We start from the raw sequence: 9,373 nt of genomic DNA, 5'->3' as shown, positions 1-9,373 counted from the left end.
GATCCGATGAATTGTGGGTTTATGATCAAGTTTATCTATGAACAATATTTGATTCTCCTCTGAATTCTTGTATGTATGATTGGTTTATCTTTGCAAGTATCTTCGAATTATCAGTTTGGTTTGGCCTACTAGATTGATATTTCTTGCAATGGGAGAAGTGCTTAGCTTTGGGTTCAATCTTGCGGTGTCCTTTCCCAGTGACAGCAGGGGCAGCAAGGCACGTATTGTATTGTTGCCATCGAGGATAAAAAGATGGGGTTTATATCATATTGCATGAGTTTATCCCTCTACATCATGTCATCTTACTTAAAGCATTACTCTGTTCTTATGAACTTAATACTCTAGATGCATGCTGGATAGCAGTTGAAGTGTGGAGTAATAGTAGTAGATGCAGAATCGTTTCAGTCTACTTGTCGCGGATGTGATGCCTATATACATGATCATACCTAGATATTCTCATAATTATTCACTTTTTTATCAATTGCTCGACAATAATTCGTTTACCCACCGTAATACTTATGCTCTTGAGAGAAGCCACTAGTGAAACCTATGGCCCCCGGGTCTATCTTCCATCATATTAATCTTCCAACAATTAGCTATTTCTATTTCCGTTTATTTTACTTTGCATCTTTATTTCTCTTTATCATAAAAATACCAAAAATATTATCTTATCATATCTATCAAATCTCACTCTCGTAAGTGACCGTGAAGGGATTGACAACCCCTTTATCTCATTCGTTGTGAGGTTCTTATTTGTTTGTGTAGGTGCGTGGGACTCGAGCATGATCTCCTACTGGATTGATACCTTGGTTCTCAAAAACTGAGGGAAATACTTATGCTACTTTACTGCATCACCCTTTCCTCTTCAAGGGAAAACCAACGCAGTGCTCAAGAGGTAGCAAGAAGGATTTCTGGCGCCGTTGCCGGGGAGATTTGCGCCAAGTCAAGTCAAGATTTGAGAGCTATTTCTGGCACCATTGCCGAGAGTCTATGCACAAGTCAAGACATACCAAGTATCCATCACAAACTCTTATCCCTCACATTACATTATTTGCCATTTGCCTCTCGTTTTCCTCTCCCCCACTTCACCGTTGCCGTTTTATTCGCCCTCTCTTTTCAGTTCACCTCCTTTCTTTTGCTCCTCGCACTTTCTGCCGTTATGTCTGAAATTGGGGAAATTATTGTCGATATGGACAATAATAAAACATGGAAAATTCTGATGCTCATGCTGAAGAACCCCCTATCTTACATACAAAAAAAATTCTGAATCGGTAGTGGTAATATTATTGGAAAAGGAGTTATCCAAGATTTCTTTACTTGTGCCGGTGCTTTCCCTTCTATGGGTAGTACTATTCTTCATAGAACTAGTGGTCTTGCGGATGCTATCACCATGCTTGTAGTTGAACTTGAAAGGCAATTTATGCACATGCATCCTTGCATACAAAGGATTTTCCTAGAATTTTCTAATATTGAGCACTCTTCTATTAAGCGTGCTGCTACAATATTTTTGGCTCATGAGTTCAGATTTATAATAAAAGAGGCCAAAGAAATATTTGCGTACTATAGGGTGGACGCTGGCCGCCATCCCATAGAGGCAATCCTCTTTGATCAAGAGAAAATAATGCGCTTTCAATCTTTAGACCTTATTGCTTTTAATGAGAAACTTAGAAAAAAAGGTTCCTACCAATGTCCTAGTTGTTAGAATTTCCGAACTTAATAATGATTTTGCCATTTGAGATAATGAGCTAGGATATTCTCTCGAGTATAGGCTCACGAAGTTTTGTCAAAAGAATGCTTATAAAGATGAATTGGTTGTGCAATATGAAGGGCCAAAGGAGGAACCTATACCTCCCAAAATTGATATTGGGGACTTCTGTCCCATTAAATTTAGCCCTTTGGATTACTTTTGCTTGCCTCAAAGAAAACTTGCTGCTGAACGTAGAGAATATAAAATGAGTTTTCGTGATCTATCCTATTATTATGGCAATACCTAGATCTATCCTTGCTTTTATGCCTAGCTAGGGGCGTTAAATGATAGCGCTTGTAGGGAGGCATCCCAATTTTATTTTTATTCCTTGCTTTTTTCTCCTGTTTAGTAATAAATAATTTATCTAGCCTCTGTTTTGGTTTTGTTTTTTGTGTTTAATTAGTGTTTGTGCCAAGTAGAATGGTTGGAAGACTTGGGGAAAGTCTTTTTGATCTTGCTGTAAAAAACAGAAACTTTAGCGCTCACAAGAATTTCTGCCATTTTTATTTGAAAAGCACTATTTAGTTAATTATTTTTGCAGATGATTAATAATAAATTCCTCAAGTCCAGTAATTTATTTTATAATTTTTGGGGTTCCAGAAGTTTGCGTTAGCTACAGATTACTACAGACTGTTCTGTTTTTGACAGATTCTGTTTTTCGTGTGTTGTTTGCTTATTTTGATGAATCTATGGCTAGTAAAAGAGCTTATAAACCATAGAGAAGTTGGAATACAGTAGGTTTAACACCAATATAAATAAAGAATGAGTTCATTACAGTACCTTGAAGTGGTGTTTTGTTTTCTTTCGCTAATGGAGCTCACGAGATTTTCTATTTTGAGTTTTGTGTTGTGAAGTTTTCAAGTTTTGGGTAAAGTCTTGATGGATTATGGAACAAGGAGTGGAAAGAGCCTAAGCTTGGGGATGCCCATGGCACCCTAAGGTAAAATTCAAGGAAACCAAAAAACCTAAGCTTGGGGATGCCCCGGAAGGCATCCCCTCTTTCGTCTTCGTCTATCGGTAACTTTACTTGGAGCTATATTTTTATTCACCACATGATATATGTTTTGCTTCGAGTGTCTTGTATGATTTGAGTCTTTGCTTTTTAGTTTACCACAGTCATCCTTTCGGTACACACCTTTTGAGAGAGACTCGCATGATTTGAAATTTACTAGAATACTCTATGTGCTTCACTTATATCTTTTGAGCTATATAGTTTTTGCTCTAGTGCTTCACTTATATCTTTTAGAGCATGTCGGTCATTTTATTTTATAGAAATAATTGATCTCTCATGCTTCACTTATATTATTTTGAGAGTCCTTTAGAGCAACATGGAAATTTGCTTTTAGGAATAATATAAAAACTTTCATAGAAGTGCATTGAATACTATGAGAAGTTTGATACTTGATAATTGTTTTGAGATATGGAGATGGTGATATTAGAGTCATGCTAGTTGAGTAGTTGTGAATTTGAGACATACTTGTGTTGAAGTTTGTGATTCCCGTAGCATGCACGTATGGTGAACCATTATGTGATGAAGTCGGAGCATGATTTATTTATTGATTGTCTTCCTTATGAGTGGCGGCTGGGGACGAGCGATGGTCTTTTCCTACCAATCTATCCCCCTAGGAGCATGCGTGTAATACTTTGTTTCGATAACTAATAGATTTTTGCAATAAGTATGTGAGTTCTTTATGACTAATGTTGAGTCCATGGATTATACGCACTCTCACCCTTCCACCATTGCTAGCCTCTCTAGTATCGCGCAACTTTTGCCGGTACCATAAACCCACCATATACCTTCCTCAAAAGAGCCACCATACCTACCTATTATGGCATTTCCATAGCCATCCCGAGATATATTGCCATGCAACTTTCCACCGTTCCGTTATTATGACACGCTTCATCATTGTCATATTGCATGCATGATCATGTAGTTGACATCGTATTTGTGGCAAAGCCACCATTCATAATTCTTCATACATGTAACTCATGCATCATTGCACATCCCGGTACACCGCCGGAGGCATTCACATAGTCATATTTTGTTCTAAGTATTGAGTTGTAATTCTTGAGTTGTAAGTAAATAAAGTGTGATCATCATCATTATTAGAGCATTGTCCCAAGTGAGGAAAGGATGATGGAGACTATGATTCCCCCACAAGTCGGGATGAGACTCCAGACGAAAAAAGAGGCCAAAAACAAAAAAAACAAAAAAGGCCCAAATAAAAAAATGTGAATGAGAGAAAAAGAGAGAAGGGACAATGCTACTATCCCTTTTCCACACTTGTGCTTCAGAGTAGCACCATGATCTTCATAATAGAGAGTCCCTTATGATATCACTTTCATATACTAGGGGGAATTTTTCATTATAGAACTTGGCTTGTATATTCCAATGATGGGCTTCCTCAAAATGCCCTAGGTCTTCATGAGCAAGCGAGTTGGATGCACACCCACTTAGTTTCTTTTGTTCAGCTTTCATATACTTATAGCTCTAGTGCATCCATTGCATGGCAATCCCTACTCACTCACATTGATATCTATTGATGGCATCTCCATAGCCCGTTGATACGCCTAGTTGATGTGAGACCATCTTCTCCTTTTTTGTCTTCTCCACAACCACCATTCTATTCCACATATAGTGCTATATCCATGGCTCACGCTCATATATTCCGTGAAGATTGAAAAAGTTTGAGAACATTAAAAGTATGAAACAATTACTTGGCTTGTCATCGGGGTTGTGCATGATTTAAATATTTTGTGTGGTGAAGATAGAGCATGGCCAGACTATATGATTTTGTAGGGATAACTTTCTTTGGCCATGTTATTTTGAGAAGACATAATTGCTTAGTTAGTATGCTTGAAGTATTATTATTTCTATGCCAATATTAAACTTTTATCTTGAAACTTTCAGATCTGAACATTCATGCCACAATAAAGAAAAAAATACATTGAGAAATATGTTAGGAAGCATTCCACATCAAATATTGTTCTTTTATCATTTACCTACTCGAGGACGAGCATGAATTAAGCTTGGGGATGCTTGATACGTCTCCAATGTATCTATAATTTTTGATTGATCCATGCTATTATATTATCTGTTTTAGATGTTAATGGGCTTTATTTTACACTTTTGTATCATTTTTGGGACTAACCTATTAACCGGAGGCCCAGCCCAAATTGCTGTTTTTTTGCCTATTTTAGTGTTCCGCACAAAAGGAATATCAAACGAAGTCCAAACGGAATGAAACCTTCGGGAACGTGATTTTCTCAACAAACATGATCTAGGAGACTTGGAGTGGGAGTCAAGAAACAATCGAGGAGGCCACGAGGCAGGGGGCGAGCCTACCCCCTGGGCGCGCCCTCCACCCTCGTGGCCCCTCGTTGCTCCACCGACCTACTTCTTCCTCCTATATATATCCACGTACCCCAAACATCCAGGAGCACCATGAAAACCTAATTCCACTGCCGCAACCTTCTGTACCCGAGAGATCCCATCTTGGGGCCTTTTCCGGAGCTCCACCGGAGGGGGCATTGATCACGGGGGGCCTCTACATCAACTCCATGGCCTCTCCAGTGATGTGTGAGTAGTTTACTTCAGACCTACGGGTCCATAGTTATTAGCTAGATGGCTTCTTCTCTCTCTTTGGATCTCAATACAAAGTTCTCCTCGATCTTCTTGGAGATCTATTCGATGTAATCTTCTTTTGCGGTGTGTTTTTCGAGATACGATGAATTGTGGGTTTATTATAAAGTTTATCTATGAACAATATTTGATTCTCCTATGAATTATTTTATGTATGATTGGTTTATCTTTGCAAGTCTCTTGGAATTATCAGTTTGGTTTGGCCTACTAGATAGATATTTCTTGCAATGGGAGAAGTGCTTAGCTTTGGGTTCAATCTTGCGGTGTCCTTTCCCAGTGACAGTAGGGGTAGCAAGGCGCGTATTGTATTGTTGCCATCAAGGATAAAAAGATGGGGTTTACATCATATTGCATGAGTTTATCCCTCTACATTATGTCATCCTACTTAAAGCATTACTCTGTTCTTATGAACTTAATACTCTAGATGCCTGCTGGACAGCGATCGATGTTTGGAGTAATAGTAGTAGATGCAAAATCGTTTTGGTCTACTTGTCGCGGACGTGATGCCTATATACATGATCATACCTAGATATTCTCATAATTATTCGCTTTTCTATCAATTTCTTGACAGTAATTCGTTTACCCACCGTAATACTTATGCTCTTGAGAGAAGCCACTAGCGAAACCTATGGCCCCGGGTCTATCTTCCGTCATATTAATCTTCCAACACTTAGCTATTTCTATTGCCGTTTATTTTACTTTGCATCTTTATTTCTCTTTATCATAAAAATACCAAAAATATTATCTTATCATATCTATCAGATCTCACTCTCGTAAGTGACCGTGAAGGGATTGACAACCCCTTTATCGCGTTGGTTGCGAGGTTCTTATTTGTTTGTGTAGGTGCATGGGACACGAGCGTGATCTCCTACTGGATTGATACCTTGGTTCTCAAAAACTAAGGGAAATACTTGCGCCACTTTACTGCATCACCCTTTCCTCTTCAAGGGAAAACCAACACAGTGCTCAAGAGGTAGCACGCCCCCACCCTCGTGGACAGGGTGTGGGCCCCGTGACGTGGATCTTTCTTCCAGTATTTTTTATATATTCCAAAATAATTCTCCATTGATTTTCAGGTCATTTCGAGAACTTTTATTTCTGCATAAAAATAACACGATGGCAATTCTGCTGAAAACAGCATCAATCCGGGTTAGCTCCATTCAAATCATGCAAGTTAGAGTCCAAAACAAGGGCAAAAGTGTTTGGAAAAGTAGATATGACGGAGACGTATCAACTCCCCCAAGCTTAAACCTTTGCTTGTCCTCAAGAAATTCTATTGATAAACTGAAAGTGATAAAGAAAAACTTTTACAAACTCTGTTTGCTCTTGTTGTTGTAAATATGTAAAGCCTACATTCAGGTTTTCAGCAAAGATTATGAACTAACCATATTCACAATAACACTTAGGTCTCATGTTTACTCATCTCAATGACATAATCAACTAGCGAGCAATAATAATAAATCTCGGGTGAGAACACTTTCTCAAAACAATCATGATATGATATGACAAGATGGTATCTCGCTAGCCCTTTCTGAGACCGCAAAACATAAATGCAGAGCACCTTTAAAGATCAAGGACTGACTAGACATTGTAATTCATGGTAAAAGAGATCCAGTCAAGTCATACTCAATGTGAACTAACAGTAACGGATGCAAATGACAACGGTGCTCTCCAACTGGTGCTTTTTAATAAGAGGATGATGACTCAAGATAAAAGTAAATAGGTAGGCCCTTTGCAGAGGGAAGTAGGGATTTGTAGAGGTGCCAGAGCTCGATTTTGAAATAGATATGAATAATATTTTGAGCGGTATACTTTCATTGTCAACATAACAACCGAGAGATCTCGATATCTTCCATGCTACACACATTATAGGCGGTTCCCAAACAGAATGGTAAAGTTTATACTCCCTCTCCACCAACAAGCATCAATCCATGGCTTGATCGAAACAACGAGTGCCTCCAACTAACAAGAGTCCCGGGGGAGTTTTGTTTGCAGATATTTTGATTTGATTTGCATAAAGCATGGGACTGGGCATCCCGGTGACCAGCCATGTTCTCGTGAGTGAGGAGCGGAGTCCACTCCTCTTGAGAATAACCCGCCTAGCATGGAAGATACAGACATCCCTAGTTGATACATGAGCTATTCGAGCATACAAAACAGAATGTTTATTTGAAGGTTTAGAGTTTGGCACATACAAATTTACTTGGAACGGTAGGTAGATACCGTATATAGGTAGGTATGGTGGACTCATATGGAACAACTTTGGGGTTTATGGAATTGGATGCACAAGCAGTATTCTCTCTTAGTACAAGTGAAGGCTAGAAAAAGACTGGGAAGCGACCAGCTAGAGAGCGACAACAGTCATGAACATGCATTAAAATTAATCAACACCAAATGCAAGCATGAGTAGGATATAATGCACCATGAACATAAATATCGTAGAGGCTATGTTGATTTTGTTTCAACTACATGCGTGAACATGTGCCAAGTCAAGCCACTCGAATCGTTCAAAAGAGGATACCACCCTATCATACCACATCACAACCATTTTAATAGCATGTTGGCACGCAAGGTAAACCATTATAAGTTCCTAGCTAATTAAGCATGGCATAAGCAACTACAATCTCTAATTGTCATTGCAAACATGTTTATTCATAATAGGCTGAATCAGGAACGATGAACTAATCATATTTACAAAAACAAGAGAGGTCGAGTTCATACCAGCTTTTCTCATCTCAATAAGTTCATCATATAATCATCATTATTATCTTTCACTTGCACGATCGAATAGTGTGGATAATAATAATAGTGCACGTGCATTGGACTAAGCTGGAATCTGCAAGCATTCAATTCAAGAGAGAAGACAAGGTAATATGGGCTCTTTGTTAGATCAACAATAATGCATATAAGAGCCACTCAACATTTTCATTATGGTCTTCTCCTCTCGACCCCCAAAGAACAAGAAAAGAAATAAAACTATTTACACGGGAAAGCTCCCAACAAGCAAAAGAAGAACGAGAAATCTTTTTGGGTTTTCTTTTTAATTACTACTATAGGCATGGAAAGTAAACTAGCTAAAAAGCTACAACTAATTTTTTTGTTTTTGGTCTTTTTTCTTAAGGTTTATCAAACACACAAGAAGAAAGCATAAAAAAGGGAAATAAACTAGCATGGATATTACAATGAAAAAGTATGAGCACCGACAACTAGCATGAGTGTGTGAACAGGAATGTAATGTCAGTGAGAGATACGTACTCCCCCAAGATTAGGCTTTTGGCCTAAGTTGGTCTATGGCCATGGCTGGCCTGGCGGATATCCAAAGTTGTAGCTGGGGTCGTACTGAGAAGAATCCCCCTGGTGCCACTGGTTGGCGATCTCTTTCGGATTCCACTGATAAATAGACTGCCGATGAGGATCAAATTGTGGTTCCGGATCTGGCTCTATAGCTAGTGTGGGGTTTCGGTAGGCATGAATGGCCTCCGGCAGAACAAGGTACTTGCCTGCAGATAAGTCAAACAAGGAAGGAGTAGGCAAAGTAATAGTCTCAGGGTGATTTTTATCAAATATCAGCTTGTACTTAAGCATCTTTTCCTTATTCTAAATGATAAAATCTTGTGCTACCATACTCTTATAGTCTAGAAAAACAGGAGGCATCAACTTTTCTTCCTTCTCATAATGTCTAATAGGCATGTTAAAATGTGCAGCGAGGCGCGAGGCAAAAATACCTCCCAAGATGGGGCCCTCAGTACAGTTAAGATTTAACCGCTTTGCAACAATAGCGCCCATACTAAATGTGTCATCACGGAACAAGGCATGGCACTAAATAACAATATCAGGGGCACTAAGGTTGCCACAGTTTCCGCGACCAATTAAGCATCTACTAGCAAATATTGCAAAGTAATGTAAAACAGGAAAATGTATGCTAGTAATTCTTTCATCAGAAACTTTCCTCGTTTCCCCTACAGCAATTGTATCAATAAACC

Source organism: Triticum aestivum, chromosome 1A (genome assembly GCF_018294505.1).
Source record: "Triticum aestivum cultivar Chinese Spring chromosome 1A, IWGSC CS RefSeq v2.1, whole genome shotgun sequence".
Classification (NCBI taxonomy): Eukaryota; Viridiplantae; Streptophyta; class Magnoliopsida; order Poales; family Poaceae; genus Triticum; species Triticum aestivum.
The sequence above is the reverse complement of the archived record's forward strand: the minus strand, read 5'-3'. Positions refer to the sequence as shown.